We start from the raw sequence: 24,786 nt of genomic DNA on the forward strand, positions 1-24,786 counted from the left end.
TACTGACTTGATGACACCTAACAACAACAATAACCATAATTCAAATGCATTGATTTTTCTCCAGTCTGTTCTTCCTTATTCACTGCCCAACTTTCATATACATGTGAGGCTATTGAAAATACCATGACTTGAGTCAGAGCCACCTCAATCCTTAAAGTGACATCTTTGGTCTTTAACATTTTAATGAGGTCTTGTACTTTATGTGAAAAGGGAAGAGACCTTAGATAAGCAAAGCATTACTTAAGAAGAGGAGCAAAGTTTGAGGTCTCTCACTTCCTGATCTCAAAATCTGCCACACGGTCACAGTGATCAAAATAGCCTGGTACTGGAACACTGAAAGATATACATAGATCAATGAAACAGAATTGAGAACCCAGAAGTAAATCCATCCACATATGGTCAGCTGATCTTTGACAAAGGACCAAAACACATTAAATGGGGAAGAGATAGTCTCTTCCATAAATGGTACTGGCAAAATTGGAAGTCCATTTGTAGAATAATGACACAAGACCCATATCTCACACTGTATACAAAAACAAATTCAATGTGGACTAAAGACCTAAATGTAAAACCTAGAAGTATAATGATCATCAATGAAAACATAGGGACAAGCCTAGAGATTCTGATACATGGCACAGATACATTGTCAAACATAGCTAAAAGCACACAAACCGTAGAAGAGAAAACAGATGACTAGCATCTCCTAAAAATTAGACACTTATGTGCCTCAAAAGATTTCACCAAAAGAGTAAAAAGAGAACCCACAGACTGGGAAAGAAAAAAAAAATTCAATGACGTATCAGACAAAGAACGTATCCCTAAAATGCACAGAAAACTACAACGCACCTACAAGAAAAAGACAAATAACCCAATTAAAAACTGGGCAATGGGCATGAACAGACATTTATTCAAAGAAGATATTCATGTGGCCAACAAACATATGAAGAAATGTTTACGATCATTTTGGCATTAGAGATGCAAATCAAAACAACAATGAGATATCATCTCACCCCAGCATTAATGGCAAAAAGAAAAAAACAAATGCTGGCAAGGGGTGTGTAGAGACTGGGACCTTCATACACTGCTGATGAGACCAGCAAAATGGTTCAACCACTGTGGAAAACAGTATGGCACGTCCTCAAAAAGTTGCAAATAGAAATACTGTTGTTGTTAGGTGCCCAGCAATCCCTCTACTTGGTATATATCCACAAGAAATGAGAGCCATGATATGCACACTGATGTTCATCACAGCATTACTCATAATAGTAAAAGATAGAGACAGCCTAAATGCCCATCAATGGAACTGTAATACCTCATAACATGGATGAAGATAGTATGCTGAGTGAAATTAGTCAATCACAAAAAGACAAATATTGTATGAGACCACTATCATGAAAACTCAAGAAAAGGTTTTCATGCTAAAAGAAACATTCTTTGATGGTTACTAGGAGTGGGAGGGAAGGGAGAGTAATTCACTGGCTAGAGGGTTGTTGTTGTTATGTGCTGTGGAGTTGGTTCTGACTCATAGTGACCCTCTACAGGATTTCCGAGGCTGTAAATCTTTACAGGAGCAGAAAGCCTCATCTTTCTCCCACAGAACAGCTGGTAGTTTCGAACTGCTGACCTTGTGGTTTGCAGCCCGACTCATAACCACTACGCTACCAGGGCTCCTAGACACGTGTTAATTTGGGTGACAGGGAAGGCAATATACAACAAGAGGGAGGTTGGCAGAAGAATTATGAAAGCAGGATAAAGACCAGGGAGGAATGCAAAGGTTAAAGAGGATAGAGGTCAGTACTGTTATATACACAGCCTTGCAACAACGGTGTTCTACAGGCACATATACCGACAGATACACAGACCAAATGGGTGTGGGAGGAAGAATGGGAGTATACTCACAAATATACAAGGGTTTGACAGAGGCTATTTGTACATGGGTAGTTATCTTTGCAACTATCCCTATGAACGTGGTGGAGCATATAGGTGACAAAATGATGAAGACTTCTTAGACATTACCAAATGCCTTGAGGCAACAACTTGCTGGGCCTAGGGCCTCAGGACCATAATCTCAGGGGACACCATGGTTTATTGGAATAACATAGTCCACAAAGACAATGTTCTATATCCTACCTTGGTGAGTAGTGACTGAGATCTTAAAAGCTCATGAGCAGCCATTGCAACTATTGGTCTCTCCATGTGTGGGAAAAAGAAGAGTGATGAGAATTGAAGATGCTTGGAATCAACTAGTCCAATGGACCAATGGAGCAGGTGACCATCAACCACCATGATTCTGAGACCAGAAGAACTAGATAGTGCCTTGCTGTTATTACCGACTGCTCTGAAAGGGATCACATTAGAAGGTCCCAGATAGAGTGGAAGACAGTGTGGAACAAAACTCAAAACTCTAAAAATGAACAGGCTTACTGTCAGAAAGAGACTGGAGGAACCTGAGACTATGCCCCTCAACTACCCTTCAGGTCTAGAATGGAGCTCACCCTTGTGGCCCAATTTTCAACCAAGTAGTAGATGGTATGGTACATAGGAGGGATAACAACACTAGTAAGTGTGCTCAACATGGAGTGACCAACCATTCAAGATCAAATTGGTAACATTTACCTAAGGACAAACTTCAGAAGGGTTGGGAAGGAGGGTACAATGGAAATAATGGAAATAAATGGAAATGAACCACAGGGAGGAAGTGGTATAACTGTTGTTTCATGGAGGAGAGTATAGTAATTGAAATGAAACAAAGTGCATGTATTTGCTGAATGTAAAACTGATCATTTGCTCTGTAAACCTGCACTAAATTCACAATAAAAAGTTTAAAAAAAATTAGTAGGAAGATAGACACTGATCAGTTATTACACACATTGACAATTCCACATTGTTAATTGGTATGGCAGAACAATACAGCGCACAGAGAAAGCATATAACAGTCTCACCTGGAGTAAACCCTGTCACTCCAGGGTTGGAGTGGAGTTGGATGAATGCTGGAGTTGTGTTCTGAAGCGGAAGCAGGAAAAAGAAAGGCAGGGGGAAGGAGGCGATGTGTTCCTGACAGAAAATACAGTGTGGGTAAAGAACCAGCATTGGATGGAAGTGATGTTGGGGAATGTGCTGGTGATTGTAGACAGGCTTGTAGGAGAACTCTAGGTACCTCTGTGGCAGGACCTTGGAGATTTGGAGGGGTAATTATTAGAGGGACAGGGCTATACAGATTTTGTATACAAAGGAAGGGTTTTACATTTTATTTTACATGCATCAGTAGGCTATTGAAATGTTTAATGGGAATCATTTTTAATAAAACTCTGGGTAAGAGTGAAAGCAGGAGGTTAGCAATCAGGCTATTGCAAAAGCCTGCACACATTATCACTCCATCACCATCTCTGGCATGACCAGCCACCCTGAGGGCACACTGCAGCTCCAACATCTACAAATGTCTTCCCTTTACCTGAAAATGCTTTCTTACCTCTCAGTGCATCCCCAACAACATACACTATTCTTTCTGCTGGAAATGTGGTTTCTCCTCTCCTTTGCTTCTAAGGCTCCTAATTCATCCTTTAAACCAATCTCAAAGTATTCCTCCTTTGAAAACCCTCCATGGCTCCTTCAAGGCAGATACAGTTCTATTTCCTCTTTTGCACAGCTTTCTGGATGAATCTCTGTTATGTGGCTCTGCCATTTCCTAGCTGCATAACTTGGACAAGTTATCTGAACTCTATAAGTCTCAGTTTCTGTATCTGTCAAGTGGAGACTATAGTACTGTCCTCATGTTTTCATAGAGCTATTTATTATTACTACAACATATTATATTACAAGCATGAGGCTCTGTCTGAGTCGATGGTGAATGCCCTTGAAGATTGGGGGCAAGTGTTATTCATCTTTGTTATCTCTAGCATCTAACTTGGAGTCCCCTGATGGATAAATAATAAGTGAATGAATAAATGAATGAATACCTCCTTTTCTGAATTCCCAAATTCCCACAGATCTTTAGAATGTTATTGTCATTGTTGTTAAGTACTGTCAAGTCAGTTCTGATTTATAACAACCTTGTATAAGGTTTCCAAGGAATGGCTGGTGAGTTTGAACCATTGACCTTGTGGTTGAAACAGACTTTGCGATATCCCACACCAGGAAAATTAACAATGAATATTGAAAAAAAAAATGCTGGCTCCCTGTAATTTTTAGAGACTTTGTATATCGACTCATGTCGTATTACATTGAGCTCACAGCTTCATAGAGGGAATAGATGTGGTCTGACCTTTAGAGATACACCTGGCCTGTGAAGTACATAGTGGCTCTGGCTCTGGTCAGATGGAACTAACCCTTGATGATCTGCTGGTCAGCAGCATGACCTGGCTAGCCTTGAGCCAAAGGGATAGTCATTGGAGCCTTTGGCAAAGGCATCATGGGAAGTGTAATCAAGGTCCAGGGTTATAGGTGGGACAGGGCTTGCATCTCTTCTTCAGGACCCCTAGGAAGTATGACTTGATGATCTTGGGTCCTAACCCAGGTTAAGGGAACTATCCAGACATAACCAAATTAGAGCCTTCAGCACACTATATCTTGGGAAGGGCACCTTTTTGATGACTGGGGGAAAAAAAAGATGGTTACCCTTCTGCAAAGCTCTGTTGACTTAGACAACACTCTGGGAAGGAGTTGAAGCTGGCAACTCCAACATTAGCAGCAACAACATCGACATGTTGCTGTTGTTGTTGTTAGGTGCCATCAAGTTGGTACTGACTCATAGTGACCCTATGTACAACAGAGCGAAACACTGCCCGGTCCTGGGCCAACCTCACAATTGTTGCCACTCTTGAGCCCATTGATGCTGCCATTTTGCCAATGCATCTCGCTGGGGGTCTCCTTTTCCTCCACCTTACCAAACATGATATCCTTCTCCAGCAACAAGTCCCTTCTGACAATATGTCCGAAGTTTGAGAGACGAAGTTTGGACATTCTGGCCTCCAAGGAGCACTCTGGCTACACTTCTTCCAACACAGATCTGTTGGTTCTTTTGGCAGCCCATGACACTTTGAATATTCTCCTCCAACACCACAACTCAAATGCATCAATTCTTCTATAGTCTTCATATCAACATAAATTACCATTAATTGTTATTTTGCTCTTTACTCATATAATTCAAATTTTAAACAACTCAATAATGTTGTTGTGTGCTGTGGAGTTGGTTATGACTCACAGTGAACCTATGTAGGTACTATTAATAACCACATACACACACACACATATATATACACACACACATAAATATGTATTTTTGCAGCTAAAACAATCAAGGATGAAAGAGGTGAACTGGTTTGTTTAGGTTCACATTTAGATTTAAATGTAGCCAGAAATGAAAATAGTTGTGTTATTGCCTTGTGCTTTTCAGTCAGTTCTGGCTGATATTTGGTATGTTCACTTTCTAAGTATTTTCATCAATAATGAACAGTGTGGCAAAGTGAAAACAGTCATGGCTTTAGAATTTGACAAGCTTGGGTTTCAAACCCATTCTGTCATATCTGGGTAACTTTAAGAAAATTTCTTTACGTTTTAACTATTTGTCTTTATTACAATAGGAGTACCAATACCTACTTTAATAATTATTGTGAGATGACAGCGATAATACAGGGGAAGTAGGAGGCACAATCTGGGCTGGGTGTGGTGCTGCTGGTTAATTCTCTGAACTGCAAGGTCGATTTGAACTGAAAGGTCGGAGGTTCAGGCTCACCAGCCACTCCTTGGAAACCCTCTACAGGGTTGCTATGACGCCATGGCACTTAATAACGAATATAGGGGGATAGTAGACATTGCCTCTGTGCTATCTTTCCCTTCCTTTTTCTTTGGTTCTTTTTTTGCTCCTTCCCTCTGTCCCCTTCCCTTTCTCCCTTCCTGCCACCCACCCTTTTTTAAGATCTTCCTTTCTCCCTTCTCCCTGGTTCTTTTATCTCTAACTCCCAGCCCAGGGGATGGTTCTGTATGACTGTAGTTCCGGGGATTTTGATAGGATCAGCCCATTTGTAGTTAAGGGTGCAGTATGGGCATGATTCACCTGTTTCTGGGAATCAGTTCTTTGTTTCCATGAAAAATGGTATGGATCTTCCCACAGACCAAATTTAAGGCCAGGCACATTATAATAATTTTGAAACTTCACCTTTTGTTGAGTTGAGACCTCTAAAAGGCCACTCTTTGTATGTAGTTTTGTGTTATCTGGAAGGGGTGGCATGTGTTGGTCCATCTTTAGAGAATCTTAGGTGTGAACTATGGTCAGAACTGGCTAGGTTCCCTCTGCCCTTCTTCCTGGGTCAATTTGGTCTTATCTCAGCATGGTGATTGGTAAGATTGTTACACTACAGAGAGAAAACAACAAACAAAAGAGACACAGCTTTGTCTTTATAATATTCTGAAAACTCCAATATGGAACAAAGCCAGTCCATAGAATGGTGATTGACACATATGCAATAAGACAATCAAAAGGTCCTCTCATATATTCCAATGACATCTCTAGCCCAGTCCTGAATTCTGTATAGTGATCTGTAAATTCTCCATCTTGCTTGTAGGAGGGACTCAAGTTTTGGTTAAACCGATCTCTATTAGGTATTTCTCACTGAATACAGCCTGAGCTCTGGAACACAACTGCCCAGGTTTGCATCCCAGACCTGTGATTTACTAAAGGTGTAGCCCTAGGCAAGTGGAGTTCTGTCCTGGTGTGATATTGTTTGATAGTAGCATAGTGGTTATGAATCGGGTTGCGAACCTTAAGGTCAGCAGTTCGAAACTACCAGCTGTTCAAGTGAGGAAGATGAGGCTTTCTACTCCTGTAAAGATTTATAGCTTTGGAAACCCTGTACAGGATCACTATGAGTTGGAACTGACTCCACGGCACATAACCACCACCACCACTGACTGAAAGGTTAGTGGTTCAAACTCACCAGCTGCTCCTTAGAAACTGTATACTGGGTCATTATAGGTTAGAACCGACTTGATGACACTTGACCACAACAAGGCAAGTGGCTTAACTTTTCAGTTCTCACCTATAAAATGGTGGAATTAAATGAAATAATGTATATAAAGTATAGAATGCTTATGAAGAACTTTGCCTGGCACATGTTAAGAGCTCCATGAATAGACCTGTTATTATGATACAGCCCTAGTGTAATTTTTTCTCTCAAAAAAACATACCAAGCAAACAAAACATCTTTCTTCAGTTTGGGCATTGCTATTTTGTGTCTCCCATTGATTTGGCTATCTGTTGATTTGTCTACAGTTGGATAACTCAGAGTCTTTTATAGAGAGAGTCTTCATTCAGACTCAGAACATGTTAAGGAATGGCTACCATATGCCAGGTACATCCATTTCATCTTCATGACAATCATGTAAGGTAGTTATAATTTACCTGCTTTAACAGATATGAAGGGAGTCCTGGTGTGGCTCTGTAGGATGAGCACGGGACCAAGAAGTCTGTTTGAACAAGGTCAGCATTTTAAACTTACCAGCTGCTCCTCGGAAACCCTATCCAGGGTCATTATGAGTTGGAAATGACTCAACAGTACTTCTCAACAACAGCAACAGATATGAAGAGTGAGTTTTAGGAAGTTGAAGTCCCCTTGCTAAGGTAACTTTGCAAACGACAAAGCTGAGCTCAAACCCTGCCTTCTCTTCAGATGTTAGTGCATCTTATAGTGTATTACATACCATCTCCTCCCTTAAAGTCACTTCCTCAGCTTAGTATGACTCCCTGATGCTACAAGGTCACCCCAACTATCTTCTCTCTATGTCGTTATTAAATAAAAACAGAAAATTAGCTGAGTCCAAAGCCAGTGTTAATATCATAATTTTAAAGAAAAGTTTTACTTGGGCTCATCAAACACAAGTTCACTGGCAAAATGAATGCCTGAGTTTCAAGAGTCACTAAGAGTAGTTGGAGTGCACGAAGAATGGGACACAGACCTGGTAAGCTTTTGTGATGGAGGTGGGTTAAAAGGAGGAAGGCCAAGGAGAGAATGAAACATCAGTCAGTACAAGTAGAGCATCACAGTAGAAGCCCTGAGTCCTAAGAGAGAAGTGTGTGGTTCTGGGGCTGGTGGAGAGAAGAGAAGGATGCTGAAACAGAACATGGATGCAGAGAAGAAGAATCTGATGACAACCTTGGCTTTGTAATCTTTGAAAGCTGCCTTGAGGGAAATAAAAGGAACAAAACTGCAGTGCTTACTCATCTTAAGGGCATTGGATCAATGGAATAATGTGGTGAATATACTAAACAAATGACTTTGGGTGCAATACTGAACTTGTTATTCCAGAAAACCTCAAATGCCCAGCTCCAGAGATGATGGAGAGTGAACTCGATGGGCTGTTCTTTGCATCCAGGCTTGTGGACACTAGGGACACAGGCTGGGCTCAGGCCTAGGGTTGGCTTTGTCTGGAGGGATGGGGCTCTCCCCACAGCTCAAGTGCGAGGTGAGCTGCTGTGCTTTCCTAGGCAGTGTGGTGTCTCTGGAGACTGAAGCATAAAACACAATGGTTTTTAAGTGCTGTCGAGTCGGCTCCAACTCATAGAGACCCTGTAAAGGGTGGGTTTGAACTGCCAACCTTGTGATTAGCATTCCAGTGCTATTCTCTGATACATAAAGTTAAATAGCTCTGCTGATACATAAAGGTCAATGACTCTAGGATGTGACCTACCTGGAAACCCAAGCGAACCACAGCAAATCAAGTGTTTGCCTCAAAGCTGGTTTAGTTCATCTTCCTGTTATTGCCATCTTTGTCCCTTCTGTTCTCTCTCTCACCCCCTTGCCTCTTTCACTCTTTCCTCCTTGCCACTTGGCCCTGGGTGGTGCAAACAATTAAGATGCTCAGTTGTTAACCAAAAGGTTGGAGACAGAGTTCACCCAGGCCTCAAAAGAAAGAGCTGGTGATCTACTTCCAAAAGATCAGTCACTGAATACTCTATGGAGCACAGTTCTACTCTTGACAAACATTTGGTCTCCATGAGTTGGGGTTGAGTCAATAGCAACTGGCTTCCTACCACTTGTCTTTCTTCTCTTCCTCTCATCTCCTTTGCTTATCTCTTGTCTTCTCCTTAGTCTCTAGTCTCTCCTGGAGTTTAAAACTCCATGGTTTCAAAACATGCTTATTTTATTCCTTTAATATATTTTATCTTAACTTTCTTAATTTAAAAGCCAGGTGGTGATCCTGGTATCAGTGCCCAGGAGTTGGAATCATTAAAGTTTGTTTGAACGCTGGCATCATATAAGTACTTAACCCTGTGGGAGAGGGGAGAAAAGGGGATTGATAATGGACAGTGGGGGGAGGCAAAAGACATTTTCACTTTATCAATTTTTGTAAGGGATTTGCATAATTAAATATAAATAAAAAAGAAAAGATGTTTTTTTAAAAGCAAACAGATTGAACATTTTATGTTTCCCTTTCTCTGGAGAACTTCAAATCAACTAAAAGTAGTTGTTTTATTGTATGTGGCTCTCAGTTTTTCCTACAATCAATGATCTTTGATAGAAAAATAAATTAAAAAATTTTTTATTATGCTTGCTATAGTAGACTGGGAGTCCCGGGATAATATAAATACATGCAGCTACTAATCAAAATGCTAGAGGATCAAGTCCACCTGGAGGTGACTTGGAAGAAATGCTTGGTAATTTACTTCTCCCCAAAATCAGTCACTGAAAATCCTATGGAATACAATTCTAATCTGCTGACATACATTGGGATACCATAAGATACAGTTGACTTAAGGGCAACTGGTTTGGTTTTATAATGGACTATTCTAGTCCTCCAATCTAGTGTGTCTTTTGTGCCAGATTTTAGAAGACAGTCTCAGCTGCTGGGTGGCTCAGGATGAGGAGAGGTGGATAAGTGGGCAGTAGTAGAGTGGGTTCTGTGGTTAGCCTCACTCTGTCAGTCAGGGTGGCAGTCTTCAGTTGGGGTGGGGATGAGTGAAGAGTGATTGCTTGGCTCTGGGTCTCCCTTGGTGATAGGAAGGACTGGGAAGGTTCTGATAGAATACATCCTCCTGGTTGGAGGAGGGAAACACTGGCTGTCTTCTTATTGTTCACACAGGTAGAGAAGTCTTCCAGACAGAACTGGGAATCACCCAGAGCAGGCCACAGGGCTGTCCTTATGGGAGATGAGAGGCCTAAACAGTTCCTATCATATGTCCTGAAAACTGGTATGCTCTAGGACTATTATGTGTATTATGTGCTATCAGTTCAATTCTGATTCATTGTGGCCCCATGTGACAGTGCTGCCCTATAGAGTTTTCTAGATTGTATTCTTCATGGGAGCAGATTGAAGGTCTTTCCCCTTGTGTGTGGAATCCTTGGTGTATTTAAACTGCTGGCCCTTTGGTTAGCAGCCAAGTGCTTAATCATTGTGCCATCAGGGCTCCTAAGGGATCATTATAAGACTTGACAATGTAAAAATGATGATGCAAGTATTATCATTATATTATGATGGGAGAAGCAGAGGAAGAAAATGTTCCTCAGTTCTCTGATTTTTCAGAGAAGGTGGGCACTAACCCCATTGCAATCAAGTTGATTCAGACTCACAGCTACCCTAAAGGACAGAGCTTATATTTAAGTGATGAAGGGTTATGGGTTTCTTTTAAAGTAGAACTACAACTACTGGGGATTCCCTAGGTGGTACAAATAATTAAGCACTAGACTACTAATTGAAAGACTGCTGACTCAAACCCACACAAAGATACCACAGAAGAAAGGTCTAGCAATCTGTTTCCAAAAGGTCACATCTTAGAAAACTCTATGGAGTAGTTCTACTCTGCACACATGAGGTTGCCATCATTTGAAGTCAGCCTGGTAGCAACTAACAGTGTCCGCTGGAGAACTAACAATAACTAATGGAACCCCAAGGTCAAAAGAGGAAAAAGAAAAGAGAGAGAAGATTTGTTGCTAAGGTTGCAGAGGGCACATTGTTGTTAGGTGCCATCGAGTCAGTTCTGACTCAGTGACCCTACACATAACACTTCCGGGTCGTACATCATCCTCACAATTGTCATGCTTGATGACAATATGTCTATTGCTGTTGCCACTGTGCCAGTCCATCTCTGTAGGTGTCTTCCTCTTTTTCACTAACCCTCCACTTTACCAAACATGATACCCTTCTCCAGAGACTGGTTTTTCCTGATAATATGTCCGAAGCATGAAGAGACCAAATCTCATCATCCTAATTTGTAAGGAGTATTCTAGCTGTACTTCTTCTAACACCGATTTGTTTGTTCTTCTGGCAGTCCATGGTACTTTCAATATTTTTCTTCAATACCATAACACAAATGCATCAAATCTTCTACAGTCTTCCTTATTTATTGTCTAACTTTCACTTGCATATGAGGCTCTTGGAAATACCAGGGCTTGGGTCAGGTGCACTTTTGTCCTCAAACTGGTATCTTACTCTTGAGCACTTTAGATTTCTTGTGCAGCATATCTGTCTAATGCAAGACATCATTTGATTTACTGACTGATGGTTTCATGAGTGTTGATTGTGAATCCAAACAAAATGAAGTCTTTGACAACTTCAATCTTTTCTCCACTTATCATGTTATTTATTGGTCCATTTATGAGGATTCCTGTTTTCTTTACATTGATATACAATCCACACCAAAAGTTGTAGTCTTTGATCTTTGACGGTCTTTTAAGTCCTCTTTGCTTTCAACAAGCAAACTTGTATCATCTGCAAATCTCAGATTAATTAGTTTTCCTCCAATCCTGGTGTCCATTCTTCATATAATCCAGTTTCTCAAATTATTTGCTTAGCATACAGATTGAATAAATATGGTGAAAGATTACAACCCTGGGTGCACACCTTTCCTTATTTAAATTGTGCAGTATCTTCTTGTTCCATTTGAATGCTTCTTGGTCTATGTATGAGCAAAATTAAGTGTTTTGGAATTCCCGTTGTTTGTAATGTTATTCATAGATTGACATGATCCACACAGTCAAAAGCATTTGCATAGTGAGTAAAACACAAATAAACATCTTTCTGGTATTTTCTGCTTTCAGCCAAGATCCATATGATATCACCAATGATAGCCCTAGTTCCATATCCTCGTCTGAATCTGGCTTGAATTTCTGGCAGAATCTGGCTTGAATTTCTGGCATTTCTCTGTCAATGTACTGTTGTAGGATGTTTTTGAATTATCTTCAGCAAAATTTTACTTGCATGTGATACTAATGATGCTGTTCAATGATTTCTGTGTATTCCATCTGTTGAAGCCCATGTGTATAGTTGCCTTTTATACTGTTAAAAAAAATTTATTGGCAATGAATATATCATTGGTCTTAACAAATTCTATCATGTGATCTCCAGCATCATTTTTCATCACCCAGGTTGTATTTTCTACTTATCCTTCCTTTTTGTTTCCAAACTTTAAATTCCAATCACCAGTAATTATCAAAATATCTTGATTGCATGCTTGATCAACTTCAGACTAAAGAAGTTGGTAGAATTCTTCAATCTCATCATCATTGGCTTTAATGGTTGGTACTTGGAGTCCTAGTGTGGCATGGTGGGCTAATGCATCAGACTGCAAAGTAATTTGAACTGCAAGGTCAGTGGTTCAAGCTCACCACTGCTCCTTGTAAACCCTATACAGGGTCACTATGGGTCAGAATAGACTCAACAGCACTTAACAACAACAACTTTTACTTGAATAATAGTGGTATTTACTGGTCTTCCTCATAGGTACATGGATATAATCCTATCATGGGCAACATTATATTTCAAGATAGATCTTGAAAGGTTCTTTTTTGATGATGGATGCAACACCATACCTCTTCAATTTGTCTTTTGTGGCATAATTCACCATATGATTGTCTCAATCAAAATGGCCAATATCAGTCCATTTCAGCTCACTAATGCCTAGAATATTGATGTTTATGCATTCCATTTTATTTTTGACAACTTCCAATTTTCCTAGATTCATACTTTGTACATTTAATGCTCTGATTATTAGTGCATATCTGCAGCAGTGTCTCTTCATTTTGAGTTGACACCATCAGCAAATGAAGGTCCTCAAAACCTTACTCCATTTGTGCCATCATGGTTTACTTTACTTTGAGGAGGCAGCTCCAAGAAGCCCCAGTCATACTTGGAGTGTTTTTCAACTTAAGGAGCTCAGTTTCAGGTACTGTATCTGATATTGTTCCACTGCTAATCCTAAGGTTTTCAGTGGCTAAACATTCAGACGCAGTCTGCCTCTCTTCTTTCTAGTCTATCTTAGTTGGAAGTTCCGCTGAAACCCAGTGGCATAGTTTCCAGCATCACAGCAACATGTAAGACACCACTTGATCCACTTTGTTTATTCAGTGGTGGGATAAGGAAGTTTTGTGTTCTTTTTTTTTTTTTTTTTTTTTTTTACAAGGAGAGGTAAATAAGAGTTGTTGCCGTTTCTTTTTCCCCAACACGTACTGATTGTACCACCTCTGTTCCTCTATTTCCCTCCTTCAAGTCTAAGTGTATGATGGTCACAAAAAGACCTGGCACTGCAGAGTAAATTTCATCAAGTCTCTGTGCTTTGGGCTGATGCTGGCAGGAGATCAAGGCGCTACTTCTCATCCTTCTTGGAATTGGAAGGTGACAGATTTCCCTCCATTTCAAATTAACAGTTCTGTGCCTATCTGAACTTTTAAATGCATGCTATTTTATTTTAAATTGTATAGTAACAAAGGAAGACACATTTTAGAAAACCTATGTATTTGTTTCCAATGGCTTCCATAACAAATTACCATGAAGTTGGTGACTTAAGACAAGTTTATTTTCTAATAGGTCAGAAGTTCACCACCAGTTGCATTCAGCCAAAATCAATGTAGCAAATCTATACTCCCTGTAGTTTTTCATTGTTTGTGGTTTCATCACACTCATTTCTCCCACAGTTTTTACCTCATCTTTTGTCTGGGTTGAAGCTCTTTCTGCCTCTATTTTATGATGACACTTGCGATGATATTTAGGGTCATCCAGATGAAACAGGACTGACTATACCTTCATCTCAATTTTTTTCACTTAATCACATCCACAAAGACCCTTTTTCCTTATAAGGTTACATTGACAGGGTCCACGATTAGGATCTAATAACTATTTACTACTAAGCCTACTTCAACCTAACTGTAAAAGTTATGTGTAGTTTACCTAAGGAAGAATACAAATATTTGGTAAACAGAAATAGTGATATTCCTAATGATTCAAGAACAGTTCAAGTGCAAGTTTGACTGTATTTGGACAAAGGAAAGAGCTCTGGAGTAGAATTCTGCAGACTTGGATTTAAATCCTGAACTTGTTACTTCCTAGTTATGTGGCCCTGGAGTCCAAACTTTAGAGTCTCAGTGGGATTGTGTTTTCCACTATCAAATGAGGCCAGTAATAATGAGACCTCTGTCCCTCAAAGGATTGTTCTGCTGTAGAAGTCAAACACTGTATGGACAAAGATTTCTTAAGCTATAAAGTGTCAGATAGGCAGTGAAAACTTAAGAAGTGATTAAAACTGGATATGTGTGGGTAGTTGGTTTCATCTGAACCGTATTTCCAATCTTTCTCCATCAAGTGGACCCAGAAAATCTCCAGAGAAATACTTCCTGTTTCACTTCCTGTTAAATGCATAGAACATTGACTCTAAGTACCCAATGGATACATCTGAATTTGTGTGCTGTTCTAAGAGTTTGTCAAGTTATTGCTAGTGTGTTGGATTCTTCAGGGATGTGTCATTGCTGTTTTTAGAATGACTGCATTTTATTGGTCCCAGTACAGTTAGTTGTTGTTGTTACATGCTATTGAGTCAGTTTTGACTCATAGTGATCCTATGCACAAAAGAAGAAAACATTGCCAGGCCTGCACCATCCTCATAATTGTAGTTATGTTTGAGCCTAATGTTGCTGTCACTGTGGGAATCCATCTCATTAAGGGTCTTCTATTTTTTCACTGACCTTCCACTTTACCAAGCATGATGTCTTTCTCCCCTCCAAACAACATGTCCAAAGTACAAGAGATGAAGTCTCACCATCCTGGCTTCTAAGGGGCATTCTGGTAGCACTTTTGTCAAGACAGATTTGTTTGTTATTCTGGCAGTCCATGGTACTTTCAATATTTGTCTCCAATACCATAATTAAAGTGCATCAAGTCTTCTACAGTCTTCCTTATTCACATGCTTGCATATAAACTGATTGAAAATACCATGGCTTCAGTCAACCACACCACACCTTCATCCTCAAAGTGACATCTTCACTCTTCAATACTTTAAAGAGTGACATCTTTTCAAAGTGACATCTTCACTCTTCAATACTTTAAAAAGTGCTTGACTGCTAATTCTGTGAGCATTGATTGTGGAGCCAAGTAAAATGAAACATTAGTAGCTTCAATTTTTCTTCATTTTTCATGATATTACTTATTGGTTCCATTGTGAGAATTTTTGTTTTCTTTACACTGAGGTATAGTTCATACTGAAAAATGTAGTCTTTGATCTTCATCAGTAAGAATTTCAGTTTCTCTTCATTTCTAGAAAGCAAGGCTGTGTCATCTACTCATGAGTTTCCTCCAATCTTGATGCCACATTCTTATTCATATAATCCAGCTTCTCAAATTATTTGCTCAGCATACAGATTTAATAAATATAGTGAAAGGATACAACCCTGGTACACAGCTTTCCTAATTTTAAACCATTCAGCATCCCCTTGTTTCAATGACTTCCTCTTGTACTATGTGCAGGTTCCTAATAAGCACAAGTAACTGTTCTGGGATACTCATTCTTTGCAATCCATTGTTTATGACACACACATATGAATGCCTTTGCTTAGTCAATAAAGCATAAGCAAATATCTTTCTGGTGTTTTCTGCTTTTAGTCAAGTTCTACATGATGTCAGTAATTATATCCCTTATATCTTCTGAATCCAGCTTGAATTTCTGGCAGCTCCCTATCAATGTAGTACTGCAACTGTTTTTAAATTATCTTCAGAAAAATTTTAATTTGCATGTGATATTAATTATATTGTTTGATGATTTCTGCATTCCATTGGGTCACATTTCTTTGTTGACGTAAACAAGTGAATGCCTCCAATGATGCATCAGTTTGTTCACACATTTCTGTATTCTGTCAATTCCTGGGGTCTTAATTGTTTTTGCCAATGCCTTCAGTGAAGCTTGGACTTCTTCCTTCAAAACAATCAGTTTTTGATCGCATGCTACCTCTTGAAATGGTTGAAATGTAGGTAGTAGGAGGTGATATTCTCTTCTTAGTATTCAAGCATATGAAAAATTTCCCATATCACATGCCATTAAAATGGACCATATGGAGTGAGTTCTACCATAAAAGGCCAGGTGTGGCACAGGTGTAATGACAGACCACAGACTCTCATATGAACCTGGCTTAATTGGTGAAGCACTTGGTGTATAAGATATAGGGTGAAACTATAGAGACAAACACTTTCACACTGTTATTGCCATGCCGTTGGAAAATTTCTTTAACCTCTAAACATGTCTTTTCCTTATAAAAAAGGAACAATGATAGCTATTATTCTGTGTTGTTTTAGAATTGTATTAATTCATCTACATACACGCACTCAGCACTATCTACTTGGTTCCTGAATTAATGTTGGCTTCCTTCTCTTCTTTCACCTAGAGTTCTTGGAGACAGTCTTAAATCTATACTCTCTTATTTCCACTCTAAATCCTCTCATGAGGATATAATATTAGATGAAGAACTGTTATCCTCTGCTGTAATATTGAGTAATCATGAGAAGAAAAGCCAAGGGAAGTGAGATGGCTACTTTGGATAAATAAGAGAAAGGCAGAATAATGTTTCTATTCCTTCTTAGCCTTATAAGGAGGTGGGCAGTTCTTTTCATTACTTTATAGTCTCAGTGGGTAGTATCTCTCTAGCTCTGAACAGATGGAATTTGTTCTCTTGAGATCTAGAGAACAGAGGTATTGTTCAATTTTTATGGAACAGAAAGTGGAGTTTATAGTTTTGGAAGAGCATATATAAGGGAGCAAGAGCTTATGTACACATAGAACTTTTTTTTCTGATTAGATTTAAGTTGGTTTTTAGGCAGAAATACTTTCTGACTGTGAAAATTTTCAGTTTTCAAAATTGCAGGTAAACAGAATCATAGATTCATAGAATAACAGATTCACCAAGTGTTAGCTAAAACTTAAAATGCCTTATATAAGGAGATAATGTATAGAACAAATAAAGTGAATTTAGTCTTGTTGAAAGAGTAGTAAGAGGCTCAGAGAGTCTAGCTTGGCATCTCCCAACCACAAGACTGAATCCAAGAAAATATTTGCTTTATTTTAGAATTCCATGAAGCAGAGATTTAAAAAATCATCAATATTCTTATGAAGAAACTAAGACCAGATGAAAAAATATGACTTGGCCAAAGTTAAATTGAGAGAGTTTATGGATAGAAACCAGGCCTTTAGACTCCTAGTCCAGGACTCACTTAACCACATTTTTGCATTTCAGTCTCTTATCTTACCTCATCTTAAGTTGGTATTTTGCTAAGTATAGAAACCTATTTCATTACTGTGTATATTTTATATCCTATAATGTCTTTCAGAGCAGAAATTCTTACACACTGTGGTGTATGGAAGCATTTAGAGTGGAAATAAGAGAGTATAGATTTAAGACTGTCTCCAAGAACTCTAGGTGAAGGAAGAGAAGGAAGTCAACATTAATTCAGGAACTACAACGTACCAGGTATAGTGCTGAGTGCTTGTATGTAGATAAATTAAGGCAATCCTAAAATAACACAGCAAAGTAGCTATACTTTGAATATACCTTATATACTGTACTTGCAATGTCAGCAGTTTGAGCTCACCAGCCGCTCCTTGGAACCCTATACAGGATCTCTATGGGTCTGAACCAACTCAACAGCACTTAATGACAACAATATATATATCAAATATAAATTGTTGGAAGCTGGTCTTGTTTTCTACATTACTCATCAAAATTGGATATTCTCAGGAATCTGACTTTATATGCTAACAGGAATCATTTAGACAAAACTATGGAATAAAAACTCATGAAGGAAAACCCCCCAAACATTTCATTTTTTGATCTCTGACTCTGGAAACTAAACAACCAGCTTGAAAATCATAAGCAAAATGGCTAACCTGTATTCGTAACTACTTCTCATTCAGAAAGGAGTTCTGGTGGCTTCGTGGTTAAGACCCTGGCTGCTAACCAAAAGGTTGAGGGTTCAAACCCACCAGCCTCTCTGTGGAAGAATAACGTGGCAGTCTGTTTTCATAAAGATTACAGCCTTGAAAACTATGGGACAGTTCTACTATGTCTTATAGGGTTGCTATGAATCAGAATCAACTTGATGGCAATGTGCTTGGTCTTTGATTTTCTTATTAAGGAATGGAAGTAAAACTCACAGCTGATAAAGTACTTTTAGAACAAGGGCTATGGGGATAGGGAAGGCATTGCGGATTGAAAGTTAAGGGTTTGGGGTCAAGGAATGAATATTTGTTCAATGTCTTGTAATTGTCAGACACAGTGATTAGTATTTTACAAAGGTTTCTACCTCCATGTAACCATCTAACTACTTCTTAAACAAATGTAATTGACGTTTTGTCCCTTTTAAAAACCATTGGCTTCTACCAACAATCTAAATAGTTGTCAGTCACTTTCCCTTTAGGAGAGTGGGTTGTGGTGTATACGCTAGTGCTATGCAGCTAACAATCCACAAGCACACAGAACTAGAAGCAAAGATCCTAACCCTTTTCCACCTAACTCCAGGTGGAGTCCTTGTGTGATAATGCACTGCATCGCAAGATTGGTTTTAATTGCAAGATCAGCAGGTCAGATTCTCCAGCAGCTCCTTGGAAACCCTATACAGAGTCGGACTCCATTCTACAGCACATTACAACAACTACACTCCTGGTGAAGCCCTGGTGCAGCGCTGTAGGATAAGCACTAGACTGCTAACCGAAATGTTGGCAGTTCAATCCCACCAGACACTTCTTGGAAACTTCTATACAGAGTCCTTATGAGTTGGAACTGACTCCATGACACTTAACAATCACACTCCAGGGGCTACTTTTCAGCACCACGGACAAAGCACCACTGGGCGATACACAGCAGCTGAGCTCAATGCCGCGCCAGGGAGACTGTTTTCTTCAAATCTCCCCAGTCTCCGCTCTATTTTCCATGCGTTTTCTAAACTACTTTCACAGTCAAACAAGCCAGAAAACACATTCATATGAAACGGAGAAGCCCGGGGAGGGGGCGGAGTCGCTTACCGTCCGATAAGTCAATCAACCCGAGGAAGTGCAAAAGTTTCAGAGAGGAGCACACCACCAAGACTATTCCCAAAGTCTGCAGCCCCTCGGACTCGCCCTCCGCCCACATCCTCAAGGGAACCTTGGCGCACCAGCAAGAAACCAGGTGGCACTTAAAGTGCGGAGAACTATGCTTTCAAGGCTTGCTTCCCACTGCTTCAAGTGCAAGGCTGTTTTATTTAGTCTTTCTCCCTCCCTCCTTTCCTCCCCAGCGCCCAGAGCTCTCCCTCCACCTCTCTCCTTTTCCTAATCCTAGCTGGCAACCTCTGTGTTTCATAGTAATCTTTGCTTTCATTTCTTCTCCTCCCAAGGCAATTTCCCCACCGGCTTCACTAACCCCTAAACATCTGCTCACTGAGTGTAACCAGAATTGGCAACATCTTATGTTTTTTTCCTATTACTAAGAAGAAATGTGAATGTGTTTGAGTGTAGACCATGTCAGAGACAGAAAGAGACATACTGCTCTCTGTCTGAGATAGACCAAGAAGTGAAGTCTGTTTTTTTTTAAATGGTGTAAACTATTTATCTTTGTTGTTGTTGTTATGTGCCATGGAGTTGATTCCGACTCATAGCGACCCTGTACAGGGTTTCTGAGGCTGTAAATCTTTATGGGAGCAGAAAGCCTCATCTTTCTCCAGCAGAACAGCTGGTTGTTTCGAATTACTGACCTTGCGGTTTGCAGCCCGATTAGTAACCACGACGCTACCAGAGCTCCTTTACTTTCCTTAAATTTCCCAGACAAGCTGATTCTAGAATGCAGGTGGTTCCTGCTTGACATTGTGTCACCAGAATTGTATCACCAGGTAAGTTATTGTAAACTGCATTGAGTCTGTAGGTGACTTTTACTTTGGACATGCTTCCTATCATCAGCAAAAATAATTAAATGAGTTATATAATCAGATTTACTAGGATCTTTGGACAGCATTGAATGAACGAATCAACAAAGCTTCTAGAAGTAAAGCAAAAAGCAAGAAAACAAAAGAGTGATGCTCTTGGTGTGTCCTACACTTTGGGGCTCTGTGGTGAACTTTGTATTCTTTCTGCTCTGGATTGTCAGTAGTGAGCCTGGTGGGGGAAAGTGGGGGGTGTGATGAAGATGGAAGCTTGGAGATTTAAGAGTCATACCCACCTGTTCTTGAGCAAATTTCTGGGTCCCCACAAGGTTCAGTTTCCTTTTCTGTTAATCCCCAAACCAAACTTGTTACTGAGTCAATTCTGACTCACGGTGACTGGATCAAACAGAATAGAACTGCCATACAGGGTTTCTAAGGCTTCTATCTTTATTAGAAGCAGATTGCCACATCTTTCTCCACGTAGCAGTTGGTGGGTTAGAACTATTGACCTTTCTGTTAGCAGCCAAGCTAACACATAAGCAGTGTCCCAGCAGGGCTCCTTTTCCCCCTGAGAATCACACTAACACCAAGTATGAGAAGAAACACTGGTCTATGAATTTGAGAACATATGTTGATAGTAGTGTTGGGAAAGGGCATTCTCATGAATTGTTGGTGGGGCTATAAATTAGTACAACCCCTTGCAAGGAAAAATGCATTATAAATAAAAAGTATACAGACTATTCAATCCAGTAATTTCACTTACAGGGATGCCTATATGTGTGCTCAAACATGTATACACATTTATACATATATGGTAGCGTAGTGGTTACGAATCGGGCTGCGAACCTTAAGGTCAGCAGTTCGAAACTACTGCTCCGCGCGAGAAAGATCAGGCTTTCTACTCCTGTAAAGATTTACACCCTCGGAAACCCTGTACAGGGCCGCTATGGGTAGGAACTGACTCGACGGCACTTAACAACAACAACATACATGGTAGCATAGTGGTTACGAGTCAGGATGCTAACCTCAAGGTCTGCAGTTTGAAACTACCGGTTGTTTCATGGGAGAAAGATGAGACTTTCTCATAAAGATTTACAGCCTTGGAAACCCTAAACAGGGTCACTATGAGTCGGATCCGACTCCATGGCACACAACCACCACCACCACATGTACACACACACACAGATGACTACTCATTCTATTATTGTTTGTAACAGCAAATGTCTATGAGAAAACCTATGAGCATAAGTTCATCATTCTAGGAACTGATTAAATGAATAGTTGTTGTTGCTGTTAAGTGTCATTGAATAGGTTCTGACTCATAGTGACCCCCATACTGCATACATAAAAGGACTACTATGAAGTCATTATAAATGAAAACATTTATGTATTGTTTTCTAGAAAAATACTTACATTGTTAACTGTAAAAAGCAAGGTGTTTAATACATTATCATTTTAATATTGAAAAGGGCCATACATACACACACAGAGACATACTACATACAATATTTCCAGAAGAATACACTAAAAATTTTAGTTACCTCTGGAGAGAGAACTGAGTAACTGGAGTTAGACAGTGACCTGCTTGTTGAAATTTTCTTCCATGTATGTACAATTGAATGAAAACCACAGCACTAACTAAATGTGTGTTGACCTCTCTTTCCTTGGCTTCTTTGTGATATTTGAGGCATATTCAGCATATCTGAGTGAGAGTCAGAAACAGTTCAGTGTGGAAAAATCTTGTCTTCTCTGCATCTCCCCTCTCAGTTCTATGTATCAATCTCCAATCTCATTGGTGACTGGGCAATGGTGTCCTGGAATCACCCATACCAGCTTGTGACAGCTGACAGTTAATTTTTCAGGAAATCTTTGAAGTGAATGTTAAATCTTTGGTAGCTTGACATTTGGTAGCTTTAGTCACAGTAGGAGTGTTCATACCATGTAAATCAACAAACACTATAAATCACTATAAATTAGGGCTTCCATCTCTCCACCAGCCAGCTGATTTACCAGGACATTGTTGTGCTCTGCCAGTCCAGATCCTGTCTCCCCAGCAGAAAATCTAGTATGTTCATCTGCCCAAAGCCTCTTCTGACTTCATGTGTTTCCTCTCTGAAATCCTAGGAAGTACAATATCTAACCTAAATGACTTAGTGGTATTTAAGGCATTAGTAAATCTAGAGATGAGGAACTAAAATTGAGGTTGAGAGATTTACTAGTTTTTGGTAAATACACTACCTGTGAAAGTCAGAATCTGTATAAGGCAGATACCTGTCAAAGAAGGAAAACGGAAGTATTTTCAACTAAATAGAGAGCAATAGAAAAGTGCCGACTTCATCTTGTCAAAGTTGGGAAACTTGGAGATCTGGAAAAATAAGGCTGCCCTATGGAGTTTTGGCTTGCATACGTTTCACTATATTTTGTTCTCTTGTCTTCTTTTGCCTGTGTTTCTCTTTCTCTCTGCTTCATTCTCTTTTCTCTACTGCTTCCTTTCCTGAAATTTCCTAAAACTATGCTGTCCATGACTCTCACCAATGCATTCTCTTCATTTGTAATCTCTTGCAACTCACTGCACCAGAAGTCAGTTCCAGAACAGTCACATCTCCACTTCCCTGTTCTTCTGTCCCACATTTCACCTCTTGCCCTATTTCACCTCATGCACAACATTTCCAGATCAGTTCCACAAACAGGTATTGCTGAGCATCTGCTAGATGGAAAACTAGGGGCCAGAATCTAGATTTCATCTTTTGCCACACTCTAGTTTTCCTGGGAATGAGTGACAACATTATTTGTTTGCCTGTCACCATGCAAAGACTTGAATTCTTCTAAGAATTGTGGCCTCAAAGACAAGTCCCCCTCCTAACTGTCTCCTAACATTGAGCTTTAGGAACATCTGCCTCTCAGATGAATCATCTCAATGACAACCAGTGAAAGACTTAACTCATTTGCTAGGTGTTGTGGAGGATGTCTTGTTGGATTTTCAGAACAAATTTTGGAGCTATTGCCACTTCACATCTCCAAGAAGAACAGAAGAAAATTCAGGGCCTCATAACTAGTGAACGTGTGAGTATCAAACCCAGGTCTACCTCCTTCCAAAGTCCATGCTTTGCGCACAGACCCAACTAATAAAAGTTGTAGCTGCAGTTTTGAGTCTGTGAGAGATACTTGAATTGTTTATTAGAGAACTTGCTCTTATCTTACATCACATTTCCATCCAGAGTCATGTGAGTTCTGCACAAATAACCCCTCAATGTGTAAATTTTTATTGAACGTTCATCTTTCCCTTGATGAGAAAATTTTGCCTTAACCTGAGCACTTACAGAATCCATTCAGCAAATGGTTTCTCCTTATTTCCATATAGATTGTAAGGTGAATATGTTTGCATTATCAGTCTGAGCCTGCACAGAATTGGACACTTTGCTCACTTATTTGTCCCAAATCACTATTTTTGGACCAAGAACCTTCATTTTGTTAGCCACCATCAGTTACTTATTAGCAATAGCAGACATTTTCCTCCCTTAGGATCATTTTCCATAAAGAAATAGAGGTTTGACCATTTCAGGAGGGGTTCTTTCTGGGTGAGGATAGAGGGGTTAGCTGGTCTTATATACTAGCTACCTGAATTCACCCTGGCTCCAACACCAGACAGCTGGACTCCAGTTCAAGCCTTCAAATCCTGACAAATGAATATTGGACTGGGCTTCAAGGTTCCTCATATAGAAGAAGATGGTCATGGTCACACATGCTAAATTTCTGCCAAGTAATCACTGGAACCTGGAGGCTGAATCTGAGTTTAGCTCTGCTGCCTACTAGCTGTATGACCCAGGACAAGTCATTTAAACTTTTTTTTTTTTTAATGTTTTATTGTGAATTATATGATAGGTACATGGGAGAACATTAGCCTTACATTCATCCTATTGTATATTGTTTCATTGCCATGGTTACAATCCCCTCCATGCATCATCAACCAACCAAAGGGTATACCCTGCAAGCCTGCCCCCCGGTCATCAGCACACAGTCCCTCTCCCTCTCTGGATCTAGAGTCTCCAGCCACTCCATCTCTCCATGTCGTTGGTCATCTCTTCCTCCATCTTTATTGTCACTGCTTATCTGGGTAGGGTCTCCCTCTCTGCTCTTCTCCCTTGATGGTTCCAGGGACCTCCGCTCCTGAACTGTAAAGTCAATCACTCCTCTCCTTTTGCTACAAAACGTCCACCTTTACATTTCCAATATTCACAGTCAGTCCTGATAACAATTATTCACCATTCACAAGGGTACAATCGATACCATCTCTTTTTGTTAGCCCCGTCCAGACAGACTGGATACTACTCAGTGGAGATTCTACCTTCCTCTGTGCCCTCTGGATCTAGGGTCCCTCTTGAAAGCTTGTAAGTCAGTCACTTCTTGCCTTTGTAGGCCCCCTCTTTTGGGTAGCCAGTGTCCAAGTTGCCCATCCCTGTCTACTCTGTGTATGGAGGGGGTGGGAATGATCTTTTGGGTAGCCAGTGTCCAAGTTGCCCATCCCTGTCTACTCTGTGTATGGAGGGGGTGGGAATGCTGTAAAGATTTGTTCCCTCATTTGAGCTACTGCATCCATAGGTGTAGGTCAAGCTCATCAAATTGTATCAGATTACTCTTTTTTTTTTTTTT

General features: G+C 40.0%; 1 protein-coding gene across 4 annotated transcripts in view; it reads right to left on the minus strand.

The window, feature by feature from the left end:
- KCNIP1 (Kv channel interacting protein 1) overlaps positions 1–24,786 on the minus strand; it is a 600,752-nt gene that overhangs the window by 79,708 nt on the left and 496,258 nt on the right. Inside the window, exon 1 of one of the 4 annotated variants that reach the window (XM_006864824.1) lies at positions 19,265–19,352. The exons of the other annotated variants lie outside the window; for them this stretch is intronic. The gene's annotated coding sequence lies outside the window, so the exon portion shown is untranslated. Of the gene's footprint in view, positions 1–19,264; positions 19,353–24,786 lie in introns of those variants that run through there. 4 annotated transcript variants of the gene reach the window in all.

This window comes from Chrysochloris asiatica, unplaced genomic scaffold (assembly GCF_000296735.1).
Source record: "Chrysochloris asiatica unplaced genomic scaffold, ChrAsi1.0 scaffold00071, whole genome shotgun sequence".
Taxonomy (NCBI): Eukaryota; Metazoa; Chordata; class Mammalia; order Afrosoricida; family Chrysochloridae; genus Chrysochloris; species Chrysochloris asiatica.